Source organism: Sciurus carolinensis, chromosome 13 (genome assembly GCF_902686445.1).
Source record: "Sciurus carolinensis chromosome 13, mSciCar1.2, whole genome shotgun sequence".
NCBI lineage: Eukaryota > Metazoa > Chordata > Mammalia > Rodentia > Sciuridae > Sciurus > Sciurus carolinensis.
In genome coordinates, this window is record NC_062225.1 from 68,066,801 (window position 1) to 68,087,884 (window position 21,084).

At 41.6% G+C, this 21,084-nt stretch overlaps 1 protein-coding gene across 8 annotated transcripts in view; it reads right to left on the reverse strand.

Moving 5' to 3' along the window:
* Ltbp1 (latent transforming growth factor beta binding protein 1) overlaps nucleotides 1–21,084 on the reverse strand; it is a 413,663-nt gene that overhangs the window by 203,207 nt on the left and 189,372 nt on the right. The gene's annotated exons all lie outside the window — the stretch shown is intronic.

The window sequence follows — 21,084 nt, forward strand, 5'->3', positions numbered from 1 at the left end:
TGCTTGCCTCTTACGGCTCTTGCTGGGCTTAGATGTAGACTCCGAATCCTTCAAAACACAACAGCGCTGGTCAGCCACAGATAGAATTGGTGCATAAAATAAAATCAACTTGCATCCCTCTGTTAAGCACTGCAATGACCAATAAATATTAATGAGGCATAAATAACTGCTCCTAATCACCAGGGCCAAATACCTAGTTGGCAGTATTTTTATCTATCATATCTAGTTACTGTCAATAGTGCTGAATAGTACTATATTTCTGTAGTATGTCACCCAAACTGTGATGAATTCCCATTCTGTTGAACTTATTACACCAACAATTATTATAGGAACAAAATAAAGAGATGTGATGTCTCATCTGTAAAAGCTTAGAAACCAGCTAGAGGAAACCAAGCTAACACAGGCTCTCAGGAGGGCCACCCAAGGACGCTGACACAATCAATCAAAATATTCCTTTGGAAGCAGCGCTGCCCTAACCACATGAATGACCGGCTCAAAATCCTTCCAAGGCACTTGGATTCTATTAAACTCAAGTTTTGCTATTCATCTCCCAACAATTAAAAGGATAAGTCTCCTCGAGACCCTAATAAATTTTCTCTATGTGGCTACAGAAATGGAAATTGTCCACAATAGTTAGTTTTACAGTTGGATTCTTTCTCTGGATCGAGTCTTCCACTTCAATTGGGTAGGCCTCAGTTTTCTAATCAGTAAATGAAAATGGCGTGTCTGTCACATTCAGGATGAAGAGAAACAGCAGTGAAAGTGCCTGAAATCAGGCGGGGTACACAGAAGGTGCTCAGTAAACATCAGTTTTCCCCTCCTAACTCTGAACCAGATTTATTCTGTGATGTTTCTTCTCCAATAATCCCACAGATTATGACACAGGAAAATAAAGAAGCCTAAACTGAACTAAGAACTAATGCAGAGATCCCAGAGGCAGAATAAGGAAGTGACATCAGTTGGTCAGTGGGGGGGTCATTAAATAGAAGCATAACCACCAGACTTCTAGTCTTTCTACTATATAAAAATATGATTTATTAATATGACCTGAGCAACTAGAATCTGAATAAAGAATAAGAAAGGAGGAAGGAAAATTCTGTCTCTGGGATATTACCTGTAAAAGCTGCTAGACAAGAGTTGTAAGAAATGATGGACTTCCGTTAACTCGAACCCGACAGCTTGGTTATGTGGCTGGTGGACCACCTGGACCTTGAGGTCACAGCAAGCACCCAAGTTTCCAAGGGGGGGGTGCTGTTATTACCTCAGTTGCTGCCTGGAAGGACCCCTACTTTTCATAATCTGTGGTAGAATGTCCTTGAACTAGAGGGCGACATCAGTAAGCAGACTGCTGGCTTCTGTGAAGACAAGCAGCGCTCAGGGTCGAGGAGAGGCAGACCAGCTTCATGCAGCTGTCATGGCCACAGCTCATCAGGCTGCTGCTTGGCTCCTCCGGGCCCTCAGGCTTAGGGCTGGGATTAAGCAGACCTGAAGGCCCCTACATTCCCATCTCATTGCATTCTGTCTGGCCATGAGACAAACACAAAAGATATTTCCATCTCACCTTAGCTGAGCTCTCAAAGGAAAAGTGTTTCCTGTTTCATTACACAATGTGTTAGACAGGGAACGTGTCATCAGGATTGCAGGGAAGAAAAAAGGCACATGCTATGTTTTTACCATTTTGGGAACCAGTAGTTTTTTGTCATCACCGCTGCCTAACCCTGCGATCCTTTGTTGGGGATCAGAGTTAGAGGGGAGCAGGGAGGAGGAGACAGGAGAGGAAGATTCATTGATGTGCACTGTTAATGCCAAGAGTCCTGAGTTGATATTTTAAATTCTATGAAGTCAAAGTGTTCTGGGTAATACATGTGAGTCGCTGGAAAGAAATCTTCCATTTTCTGGCCAGAAGGTGACTCCTTCAATAACCACCATGTCCATGAGTCAGAGGTACTTTCTCATTCCACTTTCTTTCAATGATCTAAGAAAACCTCATTCAGGACCCCCTCTAAGAAGTAGTCAGGGGAAAGGAAGTCTCAGGGATGAGAGGTCCTGTTTCAATTCTTCCTCTGGGTTAACACCAGAAATGGCACAGGACTTGGTGCCTACCTTTCCCAGGTCCCATCGAAGCTCCTTTTGGCAGTAAGCAGCCTTTTGTAGCTTGGACGGTGGGATCTGCCTGCCAGTACCCTGGGACATTACTTCTGCAGGAATACTTACATTTTCAATTCTTATCCCTGGATATCTGGGTTTGATATTCTATACATCAATTGTTATCTAAAGTTCACACAACAAACTCTACTCATTCTTTTGTTGAATGAAGGTAAATACAGTGACTGAGAACTATTCTGTCTCACATACATATATATATATATATATTTTTTTTTTTTTTTTTTTCCTTAAGTATGGCCATCCCAGTTTCTCCGAGTTACCCTGTGACTCTTGCCTTCTCCTTATTTGGGTGGGAATGAGGAAAATGATATCTGGACTTCCACAGCTGAGCCAGACTCCCTCGCTTGTACACCCGCAAACTGCTCCAGAAACCTTGCAGCAGTATCGTCCCACAGAAGCCAATCTTAAAACTCTCCAGCTATAAAAGCCTTACAAAAACAATCTCACTCGGCAGCGCAATAGGAGTCCGAAGGCTTTGCTACCCATTGTGACCTTGAGACAGACACTTGCCTCTGGCCTCTGAAAAGGATGAGTTAGAACCTCTCTAAACTGCTCTCGGCTCTACAGGTCTCCCATTCACCTCTCAAAACAATCCTCCGTGGATCTGCACAGAACGTGGACTCCTCACACAGGATCCTTCAGTGTGATGGGAGGAGCCTCCGCTTTTGACTAGAAACACACCAATGACAGGAGAGGAGCCACCACTGAAAGGCTGTTTCCCTCCCTGCGTGGCTCTTCGTTCACACACGCACACCAGGTGCCTGTCAATTCCATCTGCATTAACAACTTCTTAACCATCACAGACGAGCAGGAGTCTCCAGGATCTAAAAATCTTTGATGTTTGACTTATACATGTTTTAGTATCTCTAATCTTTAGGTTAAATTACAGATTAAATTCCCAAGGCCAAGAAGTCTAGGGGCGGTGGAGGCTGCATGCCTTTTCCAGACACCAAGAAAAGGGTTACCAACTGTGTAGAATCTGTCATTTTCACAAATGTCAAAGTTTTTAAATTTCTGGTGAAAACTCCAAGCAGTAAATGAAATGAAATCAAAGTTCTCCAGATACTTTTAAATCTATTAAACTAAATATAACAAAAGATAATTTCTTTGTGTCAGGCTTGATATTGTAGCTAGAGGAAATAAGGATATTAACATACTAGACAATGTTGCCAGTTTACAATATTTCATACATCTAACTTAATGTACACAAGAAAATAAAGATATACTGAAACTACCAACCTCCCATATCTTACAACATGTTAAAATATAGTCACTGTCATAGTTCAATAAATTTGCATTTGGATGTACTCTAATGTGCTATGATAACCAAGCAATTAATAGCAATACCTAATATATGGACACTGCTCTGCTCATCAAAAAGCATTCTTGCAAACCAGGCTTTCAATTTAGGTCTCACGATAATTCCGTGAAGTGTGTAGCGTCCTTCTCATTCTAAAGATGAGTCGACAGTTCACTCATGTAGGTGACAGAGCTCAGAACAGGGTCCAAGATTCTAGAAGCAGCTGGAGTCAGAGTCCATGGAAGAAGGTACTCTTTGTGGGTCTGTCCAAGTCAAGCAGAGGATGATGGATCTTGCAGGCCTATCAATATGTGGTCTTTTCCCTGAGAATTCCATGAGAGCGTAATGCCAACCTCAGCACAGAGAGGTGAACGAAAGACAACACCAGGAGGGCAGAGCACGACCCTGGGATTCTGAGAGATCTGAGTTTGGGACCTCGCTGTGCTATTTGTGTGCTCTGTATCTTGTGTAAGTTATTGAACTCTCTGGTCCTCAGTTCCATAATCTTTAAAGTAAATGCCTGACCATTCAGGGAAGTGCTGGAAGGCTAAGATAGAACACATATAAGATACTGAACACAGTGCTGGGAATACATAAGGCATTTGGTAGAGTGTTAGTTGTTACAAGTGTTTCTGATCCTTGCTAATATATCTATATTCTATTCACCAAAATTTAGGGCTTAGCCTGGTTTCCCACTAGGAGTTTGTTCTCTAAGATTGAAGAGATAAAATAGCTGACTAAAGGAAGAAGGATGTGGTACCTGTATTTGATTACAAATCTATCGAAAATCAATTTCTTTATCAACTGTATGCAAGTGAAAAGAAGCAGATAGAAAATCTGACCACACAAATAATCCAAAATGTTTGCATGGCCTTAAAAAAAAATAAATAAACAACAAAACCACCATGAGCATGGTTAAATTGCCTACAATCCAGGAGAAAAGAAAAATAGGCAAAGGGGAAAATCTTTTGGATAAGTGTGACTCTCAACCAGGGCAGTATCTCCCCCAGGGGCATGTAGCAATGACTGGAGACAACTTTGGTTGTCAGAGCTCGGAAGTGGGAAAGCAGCTTCAGTCCAATGGGTATCATCCTGAGATGCATCACACCTCCTAGGACACCCAGGACAGCCGTGGAAACAAAGAATGATCCACCCGGTGTGCACAGTGCCCAGACTGAGAAACCCTGTATAAGACGCATCAAAAGACAATCTCATCCACAGGCAAAATGCAAATTCACTCTCCAACCTATCAGAGAGGCAGGGATCAAAATGTCTAATAATCTGTATGGAAAGATTATAGTGATAGAGACAATCTCATGTAGTGTTGGGCATGTAAACTAGTTCAATTTGTGTATAGAAAAACTGGTAAATATCTTCATGTAGATAACGTGACAAATATCTGTTATATATATATATATGTGCTTCTACCCTTTGGTGCAGTAATTTATTTCTATGAATAAATCTTTAGATATTAACAACTATTTACTAAAACATTTACTATTCACATCAGTGTGGGTGACAGCAAAAATTGAAAAGGCAAATGTCCAACACTCTGGTAAACAGTTTGTAATACATACCTAAATGGAATATTATGCAGCCTTTAAAAGAGCAAGGCAGTTTTTTTTTTGTTTGTTTGCATTGATGTGGGTTGTTAAGTGAACAAAGCACAGTGCAATAAATAAAATATTCTAGCAGTTTCCAGGATGTGATACACATATACATGTGCATGCTCACGTGTGCACACGCACACACACCAGCACATTCAGCGTCCCAGAGAAGACGCAGAAATTGGAAAGACTGCCTCTAGGAAAGACAAGGTATTTAGAGGATAGAAACAGGAGGAAATTTTACTTTTCACTTTATAGTAGAATCTTTCCTCCTATTTAAATTTGTGCCATGTATGGTGTATTTAAAAAAAAAAAGTCATTTTTCTTTTTACTATGACATACAAATCAACTTTTAGAAGAAAGCTATCTTCAGGTGTAGGTAACTATAATTTCAATATGAGGTGAGGGTCAGCCAGGAAACAGGCACATTTAGATGGGGGAATGCAAGACGTTTAATACAGAGGCTCTTGAAGAACACAGGGGCAGAGTTCTGGGAAAGCCAGGGTAAGAACCCTGGGCAGAGGCAGAGAGCTGGCAGGGAGGGCATTCCTGACAGCAGCTGTGACCTTGGGGGAAGGGCACAAAGAACTCAGCCACACCGCAGGCGGAACGGGGAGTGGAAATCCAACCTCTCTCTCTCTGCCAGCCTCCAGGGTCCTATGGGAAAAGGGAGCCCCTCCCCTCCAGGGACAGACACGGTGGCTCTGGTAAGCGCTGCAGGGGCTGCAGAGGAAGCTCACCTGGAAGCCTCTCCCTTAATTCTACACAAAGAAAAAAAAAAAAAAAATGCAAGGAAATAAAAAAATCCAAGTAAATAAAGACGATCCTGGGAACTGGCCACAGATAAATGAACTCAAATATGTATCAGAAAAATGACCTCTTCAATTACTATAAAAACTATTTTCCTTAAGTTTAAAATTGGCTTTTGACTTTTTCCCCCAGTGAGGTCATTTAAATTGCTACGGCTCAGATTTTCGATCGTGAACCATCCATGTGAGGTAGTTTGTAACAGGACCCCGGCACATTCTACAGCATGCAGGTTCTCATTTCAGTTTTCTTTTAAAAAAACAAAACAACTCGGTGCTTTCCAACCTCGAGGGCCCAGCCCAGCTCCAGCCCTTTCATCCCGCTCCAAACACGCTGTGCTTCCTCGGGCCACCATGGAGCCATTCTGTTTCTGGCCAAACTCTTCTGAGAACTTGGATTTTTAAAACGAAGCAAGAAAAATAGAGAGTCATTTGTACGCTTGTCAAATGTTTCAAGGTCTCTAGTTTTCGGATCAAACTTGTCAGGCCGACAACACATCACCACGCCGTATATCACTGGAGTTGTATAAAACCATCCTTTGATTCGAAGTGCAAGCAGAGCCAAAAAAAGTACAAAAGGGAACACACTGTACATACTTGGAAATCATAGTGTTTGCAGAGTAAAACACACTGAGGAGAGTCTAATCCCACGTATACTCCGCCGTGCTCCTCCTAGATGGGTTTGATATTAGCAAGATAACGGAATTTTAGAACTTCCAGGGATCTCGGACCTCTAGTCCCTGAACTCTTCCTTGTATAGATGAAGAAATTAAGACTTAAAAATGAGTCTTATCCAAGTAACTGGACCAGAACTCAAATCTCCCAAGAGATTCACAATCAATATCAGCTATAGGTAATGCTATTATTAATAGCTCACTAAATGGAAATTCCAGTCCTAAAAAAATCAGCTACAACAAACCCATCCTGAGCCAAGGATCTGAATAGACATTTCTCCAAAGAACATATCTATACAAAGGGCCCAACGCTGTTGATCATTAGAAAAATGCAAATCAGAACTGCAGCCATGAGATACCATTTTATACCCACTAGGATGGCTATTCTTTAAAAAAAAAAAAAGGAGTCCTGGGGTAAGGCTGATGGGAATGTAAACTGGCACTGCTTCCGTGGAAACGGTTTGACAGTTCCTCAAAAGGATGCACACAGAATTACCTTCTGAGTCAGAAATGCCACTCCTAGCTACAGGTTGAATAGCCCTTATCCAAAAATCCAAAATGCTTGGGAAGTATTTCAGATTCCAGAGGCTTTTTTTTTTTTCATATTTGCATAGATTTTTACTGCTTGAGAATTCCTAACCTGAAAATCTGATACACTTCAAAGTCCACAAGTTTTTGCATATTGTGTTGGTACACAAAAAGTCTTAGATTTGGGACCATTTCAGATTTCGGATTTTCAGGTTAAGCTCAAAAGAATTCAAAACAGAGACTCAAACTGATATTTGTGCACCAACATTCATAGTAGTATTATTTATAGTAGCCGAAAGGTGGAAACAACCCAAATGTCCATCAGCAAATGAATGGATAAAAAGGTAGTATATTCGCAAAAAGGATTATTCAGCCCTAAAAAGGAAAATGAATCTGGAACAGGCTACAGTATGAATGGACCTTGGAATCATTCTGCTAAGTCACATAAAGTAGCTATGAAGAGATAAATGCTGTGTGACTCTACTTGGGTGAAGCACTCAGAATACTCCAATTCACAGGAGACAGGAAGTAGAAGAGAGGCTACCAGGACTTGGAATGAGAGGGGAATGGGGACTTGGTGTGGATTCTATGTCAGATGACCAAAGTCCTGCAAATCGGTAGTGACGCTAGCGGTGCAACCCTGTAAATGTACTCACATCCACTGAGAAGTATTCTTTTAAAATGATGAATTTCATATCATGTGTACTTTACCACAACTTCCAAAAAAAGATAATTGGGGTGGGGGAAGGCTCTGTGAATTATGAAGGTAAGCAATAAAATATAACCTTCCCCTATTGACGGAATTAACAACAGGCATTTCATTCAAGGAAAAGGCACAAAAGACGCAACTGTGAAAATTCCAAGTTCCCTGGGCAAGATGGCCAAAACATAAGGGGAATTTGCTCCATGAGGCTGTGAGCAGGTGGGGGCAATGTCTTTTCCTTGCTCTCCAGGGCCAATTCTCAGTCCAAAAATGAATGCTTTAAGAACATGATATACATCATTGTCCAGCTAACCTAGAGAGTTTTGGCCCCAAATAAGATTTTGTTTTTCAACAAGCTAAAAGTCAGACTTTTAAAGCATGCATAGTTTTTTCCCTTTTAAACTTGGCAAAATGATCCTTCAAACGACATGTGTGAAGATGTTTGGGTTAGAAATAACAAAACTGTACCCTCCCAAGGTGCTAGGTTTATTTAAACATGCAATGATGCTATCGTTCAAATAAACACACTCAGCATTCTTTCCTATCACAGTGACCGTAGCTCATAGATGTTGCACTGGAGAGTCCACAGTAGCAATGCTAAGTGTTGAAGGGTGGTTTCTATTATACAAGCACTGCTACAATATCCCAAAGATGCCTCCTATGCTATTTCTTGCTTCAATGTCCAGAGAAACCCTGTAGCAAAGGCCAGTCAAGCCAGCTTCTTGGGTGACCCTGAGTCCTAAACCATCTCTGCAGAGCACCCTTGGAAACTCGTGAGTTGTAGGTTGTCAAATGTGAATCAAGCCTCCAGGAGCCACAAGTCAGTTTGTGAGGTCACCCAGGTACAAGGATGGCTAAAAGGCAAGCTGGGAATTTGGGGCACCATGAGTGAAGGAGTACAAAATGCTGTAAGTTCCACTTTACAGAACATTCTTGAGGTTAAAAGGGAGGGTTTTCCATGGACCTGTACAAAATGTCAGAGAGGATCTAAGACACCCAGACAGAAAAATGGCAATCCTCAGAGCAGGGTTTCTCAACTTTGTTACTCTTGACATTTTGGACCAAAATAATTTTTTGCTGTAAGGAATACCCGTGGATCGTTAAGATGTTTAGATCCCTGGCCTCTACTACTCCCTAGATGCCAGGAGCACCTTCCATCCCACTCCAGTTTGGACAACCAAAAAAGTGCCTTGGAGTTGCCGAATGTTTCTCCTGGGGGTGGGGGTACAAAACTGCCCCAGATTGAGAACCATTATTCTATGAACAGTTCTTCTCCTTCCCATAGGCATCATGGATGTGACCTGAATATTTCAGAGTAACAGAGGGAGCCAGCACCCAACCCTAGAAATGCGGGTGGACCCAGGTGAGATAAAAGGGAATCAGAGTCAGGAATAAGAGACAGAATTGAGTTATCAAAAGCCCATTTAGGAAAGAGGAAGCAGTCAGAGTGAGGCGAAGAAAATCACTTGGGGCTTGGTTGGCACAAGGAAGAAGACTCAGCTCTGCTATACTGGTTCATGAACTCATCTTCCATTAATTCACCTGCTCTGGGTTCAAGGTGCTCTCAAATCTCAAGTCCATAGTTGAAATCTGGATACTTCAAGTAGGCAAGTTCAGCACAGAGATTTTATATCAGAAAAGACCATGGCTGCATGACAGATTTGGATGAACTGGTGTTGCCCAAGAAGCCCTTATCTCAAATTAAAGACCGTATCTTCATATATTGTTGAATTCTTAATATTCACCCCAAGTAAGACTTAAATACAAATAAGGATGGGAATATGTAAACACTATGTCCCCTTCTGCATATCCTGGGAAAAACTCAAATATCTGTCCTGCTACTAGTAAACCAAGAGTATCATCCTTCCAAGTCAGAGCAGGCGCACAGGCAGTGATGTTTCATTGGATGTTGTAAAGACAAGGGAACTCTCTGAGCTACATCCCAGAGCTGAGGACAAACAGCTGTCATCCTCACTTTACTTCCTAGGATGTTGGCCATGCCATATCAGCTAGTTCTACTGCAGCAGAGCAGGTGAAAAATTCTTTGGAGAATGTGACACATATCTGTTGGAATTCAAGGTGACCAAAGAGACTTTCTGACTGTCTCAGGGAAAATTCTGAAGACTGGAGACATCCTAAAGCAAGCTGGAATAGTCGGGTGAAGGGACAGGGCAGTCGGCACAGTCACCATTTTGTGTGATAAAGACGCACGAGGCCACCACAGGCTTGAGCCATCCTGGTGGTACTGTGCCCAAAAGGCTACCTGGCAGGGTGAGGAAACCTCAGCTATAAGAGGGACAGGAACAGAAATAGGAACTTTGCAAAAAGTTGATATATCTCGATTATGTGATTGAGTCTCATCTAGCTGCTGTTAAATCATTTCCTAATAGTGTTAGGTTCATACAGAGAATTCAATAAGTAATCGCCAATTCATGATAATCATATATCTTTTTGAAACCATTATTTATCATGATTAATATTTTAGACCTTTGTGACTCAAAGGGCAATCCGCAGGCAAGCCGTATGGCAGACCCTGGAAGATTGTGAGAAATGCAGGATCTTAGGCCCCACCCAGACCTACTGAATAAGAATCTGCATTTTAACAAGATCCACAATGATTCCTATGAGTAGTAAATGGTGATGAGTACCAACTGAGGCTACAGATTTTCCATTGGAGTTATGTTTAACAATCATTTACATCATTTGTTTTCAAAGCATGCATATATACCCAGAAATTCTGATTCATGGGGCCTGGGGTGCAGGCAGGGCATCTGCACCTTTTAAGCAATTCTAGATTCTACAGTAAACCAGGAGTTGGAGTCTCTGATTCAGGGATTGAAGAAGGCAGGCATTTGAAGCCAGATTTCACCCAGAGCTACTAATCACTGCCCTACCCTGCAAACTTATTTTTTACACAAGTGAACATACTCCTCCACCTTCCAGAGGCTTCCTTAAGTCACCCATAACTTCTAGCAAAACACAAGTGGCTACAACTCTTTCGCCATGATCAATGAGGAATCCCACTCAAACTGATCAGAGAGGACCACAACGGCCCGCCCAGGAGGATATGCAAAGGGAAGCAGGCTGAAAGATACTGGAGGCCTCCAACTTGAACCCTGGCCGAGTCTCCTGGGGTGCATCATCTGGACTCAGCAAGCTGACTTTTGCAGCAGGACTTGTTAGTAAATGAAGATAAAAGCAAACCATTCACCAGCCGCCACCAGATTATTAGGTTTTCTTGTCTCAATGTTGTCTTGAGGGAGGGAAGCATAGTGCCTGATTGAAATCAGGCCCTGACTCAGCTGCCGTTGTTGCTGCAGACCCAAATACTTCCAACACAGCCACCACCGGAGATGATCAAATTTCAAAAAACCAGCAAATGTGGAACCTAAGGTTCCATGTCCCTCCCCGGCTCCTAAGATCAACTACTAGCCAAAATGGACATGAAGTGTCCCTGGTGCAGTATATTTTTAAGAGTTAGTATCCTTAAATGAGATCCCTCAGAATTCGATGATTTTCAAGAACCTGCCAGGTAAAAGTAAGAAACTCTTCTTCTGGCAGAAAACCATCTATATAATGTGATGAAGTTTGACAGAAGGGAAACAGTAATTACTGTAAGAAGAGCCGAATCAGAAGTCTTTTACCAAATAAGGCTATGATTTTTGAAGTGAGTATATTTCAATAAAAGGACATTTTCATTCTGAAGATTTAGCTTCTTTTTGGAAAATGGTATAGAACAAAGTAAATGTTGTTTAATATGGATTCATCTATTTATTAAGTACACAACTTGGGCATGAGTGGTTTTGTTTTTTTTTTGTTTTTGTTTTTATTTTGTCTTTTCCATACAATGGCATGATTTTCTGGGCACATTATGGAATTCTCAGATGTTTCTAATTACCCTCTGTGTACACCCAATAAAACAGCTGGCTCAAGATGTTATTAATACCACAAGAAGATCCAGAGGGCTCATAAATCACCCTTTCTTCAGAAAGGGACAAAGCAGTGGCAAAAAGTGACACATTTTAATCTTGCTAAATAAGGTTTTAACTAAGAATGTTCTAGTGCACTTCCTAATTTGCCAGGAAAAGGGCAGTGGTCTGCTTTCCTCACTGCCAGAGACTTTAATGTTGTTTCCCTTTTACCTCTTCCAGGAAAAAATCTGATGAAAATTAAACCGAGTTTAGGAAAACTTAGAAAGTCTCCATAATCCAGAACAAATTCTCATTGAACCTGATGGGCATTTGAAGTTGGGTCTCAGAGTGAAGAAACATCTCATTAGTGCACAAAGCTGTCGTTCTTGCTGTCGCATCTTCCCACTGAATCTTAGGAAAAGCCAATGCTGCAGGCAGGCCAGTTTCCCAGCCGTGACTGCATGCGTCTACGTTCAAGATCATAAAGTTGAGCAGTAAACCATTCCTTAAGCCCAGACCCTTCAACCAAATTGAAAAATCGAGTTTTAATAAGTGTATCAATGACAGCATTGCATTAAATTGGCAATGGAGGGGCATCTGGCTCTTCTATTTTCTTTAATTTGAGATATAACTTGGGAGAATGAATCTCAAACTTCCTAATGTTATTCTTCCCCATTTGGTAGTTATTTTATTTTCCTGGACTGCTTAGCATAAAGATGATTGTGTGGCTGCCCTCAAAAACATTTTCACATCATCTGTGATGTTAGTTCCAAGAGGTTTTTCCAACAACACACAAATTCATTATTCCCTCTCCACTTGGAAAAAAAAATCTATATGTACCTTGAGAGTTAAAAGTTGGGACAAATATCTGACATATCCGCTAGATGCAAAATTGAACCCAACTTGTGTGCCAGTAAGTGCTGTAGGTATACACTGCATCACAGAAATGCGATTACAATAGCTATTTTATGTGTCTAGCTTCCTTAAAATTTACCCTAACCTCGAAGCCCAGAGTAAATACACAACTGAACGGCAAAGTAAAGAGGACAGAGTAGGATTAAATGTCACAATCACACATCACTGGAGATGCCCCCATCTATTCAGGTTGATTATTTTTCCTCCTGACCACAGCTTTGGGTTCCAAAATGTATCACACTGTTTAAGTACTTCCACTCTGGCCAGCAGATTTGGCAAGGTACAGAGCTTCCTGTGTACACAAGTGAACTCTTCAAGGAGGAACATGAAGCAAGGCAGAGGACACGGGGCTACAACACTGTTGTGGCCACATGGTAATGACACCTGACAGTATTCTGGGTGAAGTCTCACCTCCCTGGAGCAAGCCTTCCATGCCCATGTACCAGATGCCAAAGTGAAGGAGCGACAGAAACTTTCTTCTGTCTTTCTTAACACTACTGTGGTCTCAGGGTCAGTAAACAAAGGAACCTCTGTCTCTGGGGTACACAGGAGCATACCCTATCCAAGCCCCAGGAGCCACAAGCACGAGCCTCCACCCCTCCAGGCCTCCACTCCACAGGAGTTACAGCTTGCAAATTAAAAGGTTTTACCATCTGCAAGAAAAGACAAAGGTCTTCAAATCCATCCAAGGAGCCCACAGCCTGCTCCCTCTTGTGAGCCTCAAGACAACTCTCTAAGGAAGGTCAGCCCCTATGCTATTCATTTTATCAGCACAGAAGTTGAGAATTAGAGAGGTGAAACTGCAGCCCAGGATCCGAGAGCCATTCTGGAGCACACCTGAGTTAGATCATCAAGTGTCAAATGACATGGCAAAGACTCAAAGTGTAACAGGAAAAGAACAGCACATGGCACTATTTGAAAAAGAACTTAGGTTCTTCCTTAGAAGACTACCAGGATTTCAATAGCTGCAGGAATGGGGACCTGGAATTTCATGTTGGAGGAGCAGCTGGACACAGGCATGGAAATCTAATTGGACTTTGCCCAACTGTGATCAGTGTTAAAAACTCTTCTCTGGGTGAAGTGTTAGGAGGAGCCTTTTTTCATGCATTTTGTGGTCACTGTGTCCCCAAATTCTACTGAGACTTCTCAATAGATTATTTTATTTCTGAGAATAATGACGATTTTTCTTGCCTGAGAATTGAGGATGAACCATTGCAGGAGAGGTCTACGCATGGCTACATGTTGTGGGCACCAGCGTGTACAATTTGGTGTCAAGAAAATCCACATTAAGCATCTCCAAAGTGAGGCACTGCTGGCTCAGGAGATGCCAAGATGGAGTAGTCAGGCCCCTGTTCTCAAGCAGGGTACAGTACACTGATGCGACGGTACAGTGGCAGATAAGGGTCATGAGGCTTTGTAGCATGAGCACCGCTTGACTGAGTCTTGCAAGAGAAGTGGATGACAGTCCAGGGTAAAGGTGCCCTCTAGGCAGAGGAAGGCGTGTGAATAGAGGCATAGAGGGCCTGGAGCACTGGGGACCTTTGGTATCCCTGAGGCTTAGCTTGGCAGAAGGACAGCATCAGGTGGATAAAGGGGCACAGCCAAAGTAAAGGCTGGGGAGCCAGGCAGCCGCTGATCCTGGAGGGGCCTGGATGCTAACACCAACCAGCTTGGCCTTTTCCAAAGAGCATTTCATGCGGCCAAGCTGACAGACAGGAAAGAGTACACACTTTGTGACTCTGTTACAGACTCCAAGGAAATTTTAAAGGTTATTTATTCCAGTCTAGCCTAGACAACCCTGAAGGAGCCCCATCCATCCATTCCCAGGAGGTAGGCCAGGCAAGGCTTAACGAGCAATCTAGCACATGTGGCTTTCTCACAGACTTAGCCAGTGGCTGAACCTTTTTTAACCTAATTTTAAAATAAATAAATAAACTGTCCTGGTTACAGTACTTTCATAGCCTACCACCCAGACACTCTTACCTTCAACCAAATTGGATCTTGTTTTCTCCAGACTTACACTCTTAAAGTCAACCATTTGTCCTGCCTTGTCCTTCCCAACCCCTGGAACATTTTTCCACATACCTCTCCTCCACCCAGTACGCTGCCATCACACACACACACACACACACACACACACACACACACACACACACCTGCACTCAAGCAGGATGATTTTATTTCCCTGCATTAAAAGAAGCTTCATGTGCCCAAGTTTTATTATTTGTCTCATGGAAAAAGAATGTCGGAGAAAGAGGTGACAGTTTGGTGACTTGTTTTCATCTCAAAAATCTTAACTTTTTATTACAAATCACCAAGACTTCCACAATAATCCCAGGATGATTTCTTTCTTTCACCCCAAGGACAAAAATTGCTTGCCTCTATCCTCTGTGGATAAGGCTCTCATCCATGGGTATTATCAATTAGCTTCCCTGACATGAGACAGGTTGATAAATTCCAACCCAGGACGACACACTGGAAGAGTCTGAATGAGTGCTCCTGACACCCGCCTTTTAGACACACTCTGTAGTTTAGACAAAATAAAAGCTCAGTCACACAGTTCAAGGACCAAGTTTGTGATGTTCCCTCCCAGGGCTCTGTCCTCACTTCATTCAGATCTCTACTCAAATGTCATCTCACAGAGCAGCTTCCCCTGAGCTGTCAAAATAGCAATCTGTGTCTCCCACCAACACCCCCACTTTCTAGCCCCTTTCTTGATATCATCTCCACAGTATTTACCTGAGATGATTTCCTATGTTTCTTACAGTATACTTTTGGTACCATACATTTGATAGTAGCATATATGCTTATTTCTATTTTTTTATTTGATTGTGGTTAAAATGCATGCAACATGAATGGACTATCTTCAGCATGTTTAAGTGCACAGTTCATTAGCAGTAAGCACATTCACATTGCTGTGCATCAATCCAATCTCCAGAAATTTTTCATTTTACAAAACTGAAACTCTATATTCATTATACAACTCCCATTCCACCCTCCCTATAACCCCACCCCAGCAACCACCATCCTACTTTGTGTCTCCATGAATCTGACTACTCTAGGTGCCTCACAGGATGCAATCACACAGGATTGGTCTTTTTATGACTCACTCACTTCACTTAGCATAACATCCTCAAGGTTCATCCATGTCACAGCCGTGTGTGTGTGTGTGTGTGTGTGTGTGTGTGTATGTATGTGTGTGTGTATATAAATATATTTTTTAAACATGTTTAATGGATGGCAAGGACTTTGTCTATTTGGCTCATGGCTATATCTCTCATTCCTAAACCAATACCTGGCACATACTGTGCGCTTAATAAATATGTTAAATGAATGTTCCAGTAGCCCTTATAGGTGCTCTAAATGTTCTGTATTATGACATTTACTTGGTGTTAGAAAACAATTTGATAAGACTGACTATCCTTGGGAGTAGTTTCTTTGACAAATTTTAGGCATTCTAAATTGCTCTCATGCAATATAGTATTAAAATAACTTTCTTTTAGTATTCTATTGAATTAGCTCTAAAATACATAAGATCTAGCTGTGAGATTCATTGAGGGTAAAATATAGTCACCAGTTAATTGGAGTGGCCCATCAGCGTTTTCATTGATTTCTATGTTGGATAAACACCAAGGGCTCAAACCACGACAATAGGCAAAGGTGCATGACCTGGTATTTGAACTAAGTTGCCAGAAAAAAATCTAAATGCTTCCCCGCCTCCCGCTGTCACATCAGTTTATCTAAGGCCTCGCCGAGAGGAAATTTTCTTCCCTCCTTATGAAGATAACCTACAGAATGAGTTCAACAACATGAACTGCTTCTATTCCCCAAGCACTGTGGTGGCAAATTGGTTCTGTAAGGTAGCTGAGGAGAGTTCCAGTGCAGGGCATCAGATGAACCTCAGGACGGCTAGGAGGCTAGAGCATTCACTCAGAAACAGCATCTGGAAACCTTGGTTCCCCACCTAAAACACCAAGAAAGCACCTCACACTCTTTTTCAAAATGACCCATATTGATGTCTCCTTTTTAGGGAACTTAATTAGTAAGTTCTAAAAGAGTGGAGTCCATATCCCTAAGCTTGAAATTCCAGGTACGCTCCCAGACCCGTCCCTCTACTACAAAGTGTGACTACTTCCAGTTCCCCAAAACCATCTGCACCTTCTTGTCGCCACACCAGGTTCTAAAGAATCAATTCTTCCTTCCCAGGTCAACTTCGCCTCTTTTGCCCCATCCACCTTTATTTCAGGCTTTCTAATATTTCCAGTTCCACTGGGGGCAGGGGATGGTCGGTGGTAGGGCCACGTGCATTCACTCACCATGACATGCTCGGGAGGTGGGACAGCATGGCAGACTAAACAGAAGCACCGCATGTCATCTCTTTCACCTCCTCCCAAAGCGTCCTCCCCCAGGAGGAACTGATACCTCCCCGCCAGGCTCCTGCTAGGAGCTTTCTACCTTGATTTAGGGCTATTTACATAGACTCTTCATCTCCTCCTCAAAACATAAGCTCATTGGGGGCAGATTTATGATTTGGTTACCAAGGAAAATATTGAACATATTTTATATATAATCACCTAATATATGGTCGCAGAAGTAACGTGGGACAGCCAAAGACACCGGGACATTAGAACAAGAAAACTGACTTAAAGTTATCTTAAACAGTTCTGGGGATTGAACCCAAGGCCTATGCATGCGAGGCAAGCATTTTACCACTAAGCTACATTCTCAGCCCAAAAGTTACCTTATTCAAGCCACAAAGGCCTCGGTTCTCATATTTGCAAATTATGGACACTACCACTGACCTCTCTCATCAAATGAAATAACACACAGGAACATAATTTTTAAACTATCAAATACATTTTTATAATTATTCAATTGGTGCTTCTAGAACATGAGTCCTTTGTAATTCCTCAGAAAAAGTAGCATCATATGAACCAAATGTGTTATTTCAGCAGTCATGACTGTTTTTTCAGTGTTTCTATGAAAAGAAGTTACGCCGAGTGACAGGGTGATTATCTTTAAAATACTCTAGTTGTGACAACATAAATTCTTACGTTCTTCTTGTGAGAGGAAACTTAGACTTCATCAACAACTTAAAAATCCCAGAAGGTCATCTTCATTATATCCCTATGAAATGTTAAGAATCCATTAAAACAACAGTGGTGAACCTGCTAGCCCACCCAACTAGGGAAACGTTTCCATTTCTTAATAATTCAGGAGGGAGGGGAGTGGGGAGACAAGTTCAGACTGCTGCAAAAAAAAAAAAAATCATAAATAGAAATCTGCTTTTTTTGGAAATACCATGCAATGTAAATACTCTGTACATAATATCAATATCTCAATACCACCTTTCATTAAAAAAGTTATTCTAGTTATTTCCCTTGGAAACCACCTTCACGGAGGCCTCACTTTTAGTCTCATTAAGTGGAGATTCTGCTTATTGTTTCTCCCACTGAATAGTCAGGAACAGAGACCTTTAGACTCCAGGGTCATGAGAGAAGCACCTGCTGCCTCTCATATCAGGACATCCAGACTCAAGTCTGGGGAGAAGACACCATGGAAGCAGCATGGGAGAAGAGGGCTCTGTCTTGTAAGAACGGCCTCTGCACATCTGTTAGTTCCTGCACTGCATGGACCTTGGCCCAGAACAGGACCAGAGCTTACCCAAAGGTCATCCTGAACTCAGGATTTGAACCCACATCCATGGAATGCAGTTGCTTTCTCTCTCTTACTAAATGGCAGCCTTTCCACAAGTCCCTTCACCATGTCCCTCCCACACATTGTGGTTAGACTCCAGGGAGGAAAATAGAGATGACATAAGACCTAAGTTCTAGGCTTAGCTAAGTACCTCTGTGTGACTAAGGCCAGTTCATTTAATCCTCTGTGCCTTAGTTTCCATACTGAAAAAATAGGTGACGATAAGATTCATTTCACCTTCCTCAAAAAAAAAAAAAAAAAAAAAAAGTAAATCACTCTGCAAATGTTCAAAATTATTTCTGTTGTTCTGATTATCAAAATGGACTACTTAACTAAGGTGCCTTAACTTTGAAGTCTGTGTGATTTTTCCTTGTATTATTTTGACTCCTTGGAGCAGGGGTCAGCAAAGGACAGAACTCAAGCCAACGAGGCTACCAAGTGTTCTGGCCACACAGCCACGCCCATTCTTGCACTTATTGTCTCTGGCTGCTTTCTCCCTACCATGGCAGGGTGAGCAGTTACAATAGAGTCTGCAGGACCCTCGAAGTCGAAAAAGTATTCTGACTGGCCCTGTGCAGAAAAAGTTTGGCAGCTGCAACCTCTTAGTACCTTTAAACATCAAAAAGAGAGCCAAAGAGAGAGGCTAACAAGTTATAACAATTTGAATTTGCCTCCAATTATACTTCTTTGCACGTATCCTATTTATAAAAAGATTCAATGTATTGTGAACAAATATAAAAGGAGGAAAAATGAGTAAATAGAAAATCATACTAAGCTAATCCAAAAATGAGCATACAAATGAATTTTTAAGTTTTTCTGTATCTTTGAATGATCACAATCTGTAAGTTCTACAAAATTATCATTCTACGGTAAATAAAAATCATAAACCTTGTCCCTCAAACTATCTAATATTTGAACAAAAATATAAACAGGAGAGGGAAATAGTTCAGGATACGCATGAAATATTTCCCACGATTCCCATTGTGAAACTACATATTGTAAATCGGGTTTTTTAAATTAACTTTCAAAGTTGCAATAAAACGTTTTTTTAAAAAAAAAAACTAAACCGCTCCGTCGATTCTTTTGTGGAAGGCTGAGTTCTGATTCTGAAGTGCTTTTGTGAGTAATTTAGTCCGCTTTGTGTTTTGAATAAGCAGTGTGTATTCTGCTCCTAAACATCTGGTTAGATGCCAGAAAGGAAAGTGTGCAGCGTGTTTTAACAAGCAGACTTCCTCTGTTTCTCAAAGCCTTCAAATATTTAGTTTCAGAATGAATACACTGTAAGCCAAAAAATTACCACCCATTGCACTGCTCTGCCACTGCTACTGTAAAGACACACCGTAAAGGCAAGAAGGGAAAGCAGACACAGTGGCGGCTGGTGGACGAGGGGAAGCCGTGAGTGAGGAAGGCAACCGGGAATAACCTATAGGAATTACCTATCCCTTCCTCTCCCACTCCATAGCTCTCCAAAAAAGTGGGGGAGGGGAGCATTATTACTTACTATTACTTATTGCTGATACAAGGCCATAGCTTTCAGAAGCAGCCTGAATTTCAGGGATCACTAAATAGGCCCATTTGTTTTATGGATGAGAAAACCCAAGGCCCAGAAATATTAAGTGGCATGCCCTGTGGGTGAGCTGTGAGAAGCAGGACCAGGACCAGAGTCCCATTTCCCGATCATCAGTTCAACACTTCCCATTAGACTCGGCTCCTTGCCCCGCTAAGCATAATATGCCGTTTGGCTTCTAACGGCTAACTTCTTCTTCAAATATGCCCAAAGTATGCCTATTGTAGCCAGGAAAGTCACAACACCCTTCTTAAATCCTATTCAGGGGCACATGCTTTTTCCAAGTACAGACGATCGAGAATATTGCTTCCGCCTCATAAGGATTAGGATTCACAATACAGCAGAAGAATAATCAAAGAACTCATAAGGTCTTGGAGCTGCCCTTTGTATTTTGTCTTGATGGAAATCAGTTTGAAACAGACACCCCCTTTCTTCATTCCCCCCCAAGACAAACACTCCCAAGACTAAACAGCAATATTCCATAAAAAGACCAGATCTAGCCAGTGTTATTATCTGTCTGACATTTGGGTTATTCTTGTGAGTAACTCATAAAGTAACGTGGGTGTCTGCGATTATTTGAGTACACATGGCAAACCATAATTGGTCAAAAAATAATAAAAGACATTTTTCCTGTGACAAAAATACTGTATTGCATGACAACATGGCACTATGACAGCTTTCAGTAGACCGCAGTACCTTCTCCACTTACAAAAAAGTAAAAAACAAAAATTTAACAAGAAGGAAAACGAAACGCTTCTGCTGCAATCAGTCACTACCAGTTCATGTTTAAATTAATTTACAATCTGAGTGCTGACAATAATCCACTAGCATCTCTTCCTCCAGATCCATCATTTATCAATTTATAATTCAGTCTCATGATACAAAGCAGAAACGTGGCAAAGGATGCTAGTCTGTATCCTTTTCTACAACCATAGTACAGGTCTTCGATGATTTTTATAGTTTTTTTAAAGAGGTTGGTTACTTATGAAGTGGAATTCTAAATTTCATCACCACCGTCCAAACTGTACCTTAGTCAAATTTAATGCAAATTCTACTTAGCAAGGAGCTGATAAAATTTGAAGCCGAGCAGTGCAAGTTATGCATTAGGGTCATGGTCTAAAGCTGACATTCTCGTCTGTTCTCCTATATAGATTCCCATCACCACATGGCTGGGGAAAAGCTAAGCAGTAAGAGGAAAGATCCAAGTTGC